Raw genomic sequence first — 6,000 nt, forward strand, 5'->3', positions numbered from 1 at the left:
TCTGTGAAAACCATCGGGAAGTTCAGGTCTTTTGAGCATGAGCCACCCATTCTCCTTGCTTGGCCCTGCAATAAACCTTTCTCTGCTTCAAACTCCGATGTTTCGGTTTGTTTGCCCTCACTGTGTGTTGGGAACACGAACTTTTGTTCGGTAACAGAAGGCCTTCAGAATTTGAGTCACATGTGAATCACATGATGAGGCAAAGAGGGAAGCACTGAACTAGATGTGGCACGTTGCAAGGTCAGCAGACCTGGGTTTGAGTCCTAGACCTGCCGCTTCCCAGTTGTGTACCTTGGGGGCAAAACCCTCCCCCTCTCAGAGACTCAATATCCCCGCCTCAGGATGAGGGGCCTTCCTGAGCCCACCTTCTGAGTCCCTGAGGGACTCTCCCCAGGATGCAGCTCTGGTGCGATGGAGACTGATTCTCATTCACATGGTGGATGTGGAGGAGGCAGCAGAGCTCAGGGAACAGGTCACCCTTCTCTCTTGCTCCTGGGGTGAAGGGACTCTATAGTTCCCTTAGATCCTGCTAACCTCTGGGTGGTGGCTCCCCTCTGGGGCGTGAGGCAGAGAGGGGGAGTGCAGGGACCCCACCACTAAATCTAACTTCTGCTTTTCCTGGTGCTGCTGCACCTTCTAAGCCTCGGTTTCTCATCTGCACAGTGGGGCTCTCTTGGTGGGAGACTGGCGCATGCACAACGTGTAGGGCACATGCAGTAAGTCCCTTGTAATTGGAGACTTGTATCGTTGTTACATCACTTAACAAATACTTATTGAGCACCTGCTATGTGCCAGTCGCTTGCCTAGATCCCTGCTTGTGTGGAGGCCACATTCTAGAGGGTGGAGACAGACAGTGGACACGATACATGTTTAATATTTAAACAGTAAAGACACTGCATAGATTTGATGTTTAAACAATAAAGATAATACTAGGTTTAATATTGAAATAAACAAATGTAATTATCTAAATAGTAAATAAAACAGCTGCTTATTATTTAAATAATAGAGTATGATAACATTAACTTAAATAAATAAAGATGAGATGTCAGAAGATGCGGAGGTAAAGGATGGAGAAAACCGCTCTGGACTTCAGTCCCAAGAGGAACAGGATCTTGAGCGCTGATCCCTGTCACTATGTTTAGTAGGGCTGGGGCATTTTTAATTTGTAAAGTGGACGCCACTTTCACCTCCTACAGGAAGCCTTCTAGGAATGCCATACCCCTTTTCCTCTCACAGTCTGTGGTTGTACTGGCCCCTGTGTTTCCTATGAAAACTCGCCTTGTTCTCATCCTAGCTGACGCTAGCTGAAGGCTGACGAAAGCTAAGGTGTGCTAAGAACGTTCATCCAACACTGTGTGTAATTTTTGTAATGACACCATAAGGTCACTTCTTGTACCGTGTTATGGTGGAGATAATTTTTGTACCTTGCCCAGGTCACACAGCTGGAAATGATGGAGTTAGGATGTTAGCCTGAGCCACCTGGAGCCCCACCTCAAGGGGTGACAGCTATTTTTCTTCACACCTGCCTCATGCACTGCCTGGCCCCCAGCCCAGGACATCCCCCTCACAGGTGAAGAGGATAAGGGGCTTGCTCAGGGTGACACCAGGAGCTGGTGTCTGGTAGCTAAGGTGAACAATTATTCCTGTCTGCCCAGGACCATCCCAGTTTTGGCACTGAGAGCACTACATCCTGGAAAGCCCCTCAGACCTGGTCAGATTGGGACAATTGGTCACCTACAAGCAGAGCTCAGATAGCCTCTTGTCCTGCCCCCACAGCCCCCATGCCTGAGCTCAGGCTATTTTTGATGAAAGGAAAAGGCTTCACTCATGCCTCACGTTTTATGAAAAGTGTAAGTTGCTGCAGGTCCTCTAATGTAACCAAATGACTTTTCTTAGGGGGGCTCCCAGACCTGGCAATGGAAAGTAAACTTGTCTGTCTGGAGGACAGGAATCTTTAAAGATGTATCTAGATTCAGACCCAGTAATGCCATCTCTATGAGTTCCTCCTTAAGGGAAAAACAGAAATATGGGTAGTGATTTCTGAACAAAGATATTTCTTGCAGAGCTGTTTGTACAAAAACTTGAATAAGCTAATGTAAAGTAGAATATCATGCAGCCAAGAAAAAGGTCACGTCATAGGAGATTTAATAACATGAAGGAAAAGCACATGACACTATTTTAAGTGGAAAATGGAGGTTATAGAACTATATAAGCACAACATGAACCCAATTTTGTTTTAAACAATGTATACAACCTAAGTGTCCTGCAGCAGATGAATGCATAAAGAAAATGTGAGGTGTATATAAACATATATACGCCCTGAATGAAATGTCATACAGCCACAAAAGAAGGAAATCGCACAGTTTTTGACAACATGAATGGACCTTGAGGACATTATGCTAAGTGAAGTGTCAGGCAGAGAAAGAAATACTGTGTGATCTCACTTACATGTGGAATCTGAAAAAAGCCAAACTCACAGAAACAGAGTAGAATGGTGGTTTCCAGGGACTGAGAGGTGAAGGGAAAAGGGGAGGTGCCGGTCAAACAGTACAAACTTCCAGTTACAAGATGAATAAATTTTGAGGATCTCATATTCAGCATGGTGACTGTAGCTAACCACACTTATCACATACTTGAAGGTTGCTAAGACATTAGCTCTTAAATGTTCTTACCACATATAAAAAATTGTAAATGTGGGAGGTGATGGATGTCTTAACTAACCTTATTGTGGTAATCATTTCACAACATATACGTGATCAAGTCATCACTTTGTAGACCTTAAACTTATACAATGTTAAATGTGTAAGTTTATGATATTTTAATGGTATCTCAATACAGCTGGAAAAAATTATATATATGCATGAAAAAAAGACTGAGGAAATACTTCAGAATAACAGTGCTTTTCTTTAAGGTAATTTTAATTTTCTTCTTTACATTTCCCTGAAATAAAAATTTCGTTCAGTAAGTAAACAGTAATTTTTACCATCAGAAAGTCAATAGGTAAAAGAAATACTGCATAAAACTGTTCTGTACTCAGCTGTTCTCATTCGGCCTGTCTTTCCTTCTCAGTCCGCCTGAGGTAACGGGGCCAAAGAGTAGAAAGCAGTTAAGAGAGCCCTGGACTGGGAGTCAGAGGGAGCCTCCCAGGTCTTGCTTACACCAGCTCCTCTGCCTGCATGTGACGTCAGGCTCAGATAGCCGTTTCTCTGTCCCTTCCTCTGCTGTCTGTCCCTCTGCTACGGCACCCATCGTCCACCACGTTTACATGCAGCCCTCTCATTTCTCTTCAGTTTGTTTCCGCAGAGCGGCCTTCCCCACTCCCTGGGACTGTCTGCAATGCTGAAATGAACCACACGAGGGCGCCAGAACCACACTGGTGACATCCTGCTGTCCCTTCAAAGTTGTCCCCAAAAGCCGGAGATGATACCAGTCACCGCAGGTCTGAGATGCTGCCTCTCAGAGGGAGCAAGAGAGAGGGAACTGACTTGTAAACTCTGTCCTAGGAGAATCCCTACCCCTACCCCTGTCTTCCTAGAGCTGCTGTACTGACCAAGGCGGCCACCCTCAAGCATCAGAGGCAAGTGGAGGTGGACTTGCTGTGTGTCTTTGAGCAACCCCCTATCCCTCTCTGGACCTCAGTTTCTGGCCCGCACTTCTGGGTCTCTATGCAGAGATGCAGGGAGGCAGGCGTCAGGCTGCCCACAACTTCCTGTCGACTAGTTGAAGGAGATGTTTTCTGTGCTCAGCTTCCTGCTCCAGGTCATCAGCTTGTCCCAGACCCTGTTTCATGCTCAGTGTTTGTTAAATTGAACCAAAACAGAAATTTAAATACTCCCCCAAACATAAAACAGACGTTAGAGGGGACCACCAGAGACATTTTCTCCTCTCTTTTCAGGAAATATTCCTGGTTGCAGAGCGCTGGGGTTGCCCTTGGCCCCTGGTCCTTGCTGGGCCCAGGAACATGCCAGGGCTTTGCCTTCCCTTGAACACGGGCCTCCCACAACAAGCCGTGTGTGTGTGTGTGTGTGTGTGTGTGGTGTGTGTGTGGTGTATGTATGTGTGGTGTGTGTGGTGTGTGTGGTGTCTGTGTGTGGTATGTGGTGTCCGTGTGTGGTGTCCGTGTGTGGTGTGTGTGTTTATGTGTGTGGTGTGTCTGTGTGTGTGTGTGTGGTGTATGGTGGGTTTGTGCAATGAGGGACTAAGGAGTTGGAGGTGTGGATTCTGGGTCACTGGAATATGGAATCAAAGCCTGAGACATTGGGGCAGCAGGCGAGGAAGGGGCCTGCTAAGAGATGGAGGCCACGTCCTCAGGAGTGAGGGATGAGAGAGGCAGTGAGCTCCTCCAGGGCAGGGTGAGGTCGGGCTCCACTCCAGAGTAGGCTCCCGGGCATGCTAGGGACCCTGTGCTTCCTCAGTGCTGAGCCGTGTGTGAGGGAGGGGCTTGGGCTGCAGACCCCCGGGCTCTCGCTGCCTTGGGCAGCATAAGCACAGGATGATGATGATGGTGTGAGGGCAAATGGGAGACTGCCCACCTTTCTCCAGAAAACAGGCCACCATCTCCCAGGCTTCAGGGAGACCAAGGGGATGAACACCCCTCCCCTCGCCCTGCTCTGCAATTCTCCCTCCACAGGAGGAAGCCCTTGGAGGCCCAGAGAACTTGCCCTCTCCTACCATGGCAGGCTGTGCTCCACCAGGCCTATTGGACCCCCGATGATCCCTGACCTGTTACCTCAGCCCAGAACACCAGCCGTCCAGGCTCCCTACTCATCCTCCAATTCCGCCCCCCCGACATAGGGGCACCATAGCCCCTCTCTGTTACATCACTCGTAGTTGCCTGCTTTCCCCCCACACTGGAAACTTCTTGAGGGCAGGTGTTGGGTCCCATTTTCCTCTGCCTTCACTGGCCTGAGGACCAGTAGGCACTCAGCAAATGTTTGCTGAACAAATTAATTTGTTTTCATTTAACGAGCTCATTAAGGCTCTAGCTTCCTCCTAATTAGGAAGCAGGAAGGCTCCTTTTTTCCTGTAACAATCTACCTTTGGGGGATGATGGCAGATCTTCAGCTTCGGCAAGAAGAAGGCAATCAAACTAGATCCTGGGGCACACATTTGCATTTTAAAGAAATAGGACATGTGCGCTCAGTGAGGTACATTTAAACAAGACATTGGGATATTAAAAGCTTCACATTAAATATACATTATCATACAGCTTGTCACACAGAATTAGAGCTTTACAGGACACTTTTGAGGAGTAGGTGGTGGGCACAAGGCTTTTGGCCCTTGTGACACCGCAGCCCCGGGGAAGGGGGGAGGGGCGGAGGGCTGTCCATGCCCAGAGGACGCTGTGTGGGTCTCTGGGCTGTGCTGGCTCCCCTGGACAGCCTGCTCCATTTGTCTTTGCTGGTAACCAAGTCTGGAAGGCAGAGACAGTTTGCTGAATGACCATTTGATCCAGCCAGGACCCTTCACGAGCGTCGATGGGCTAACTCCAAGTGCCAGCGGACCTCATCTGTCACTTCTGCACGCACTGTCCCCGGGGCCTGTGAGAGCACATGGTAAGCCTGGCTGTCTGTCCCTGCTGGGCCCTTGGTCAAGTGGCATCAGCCACTTCCCTCAGAGTGTCTTGGAGAACCAGCCAGAGCTGGTGTTCCAAATCTTCAAAAGGCCACCTCTGGGTCCTGTGACTGTCAAGGGCTCCCCTGTAGATATGGTGCCCTTGCTCGAAGTTACATCAAGATTCCTCTCGGCTCATCCACCGGCCTCTGAGGGGCGGCAGCCCAGAGCCTCCTGGGAGGGCAGCACAGCTCAGCCTGACTGGCCCAGCCGCCCAGAGAGGAGCCGCCGCCTCACACTTTCTTTAGAAGGGCGGCTCTGTGAGCCTCTCTCCTGACAGGCAGGTGGGCCCTCTCTCCCCACAAAGCCTCCTTTCTTCTTGGGGCTGCCATCGTGTTCTGGGGGGCCTGCCCAGAAGGCCCTTGACTCTTCAGTGCTCAAGGACAT

The sequence above is a fragment of the Camelus dromedarius genome, chromosome 10 (genome assembly GCF_036321535.1).
Source record: "Camelus dromedarius isolate mCamDro1 chromosome 10, mCamDro1.pat, whole genome shotgun sequence".
NCBI lineage: Eukaryota > Metazoa > Chordata > Mammalia > Artiodactyla > Camelidae > Camelus > Camelus dromedarius.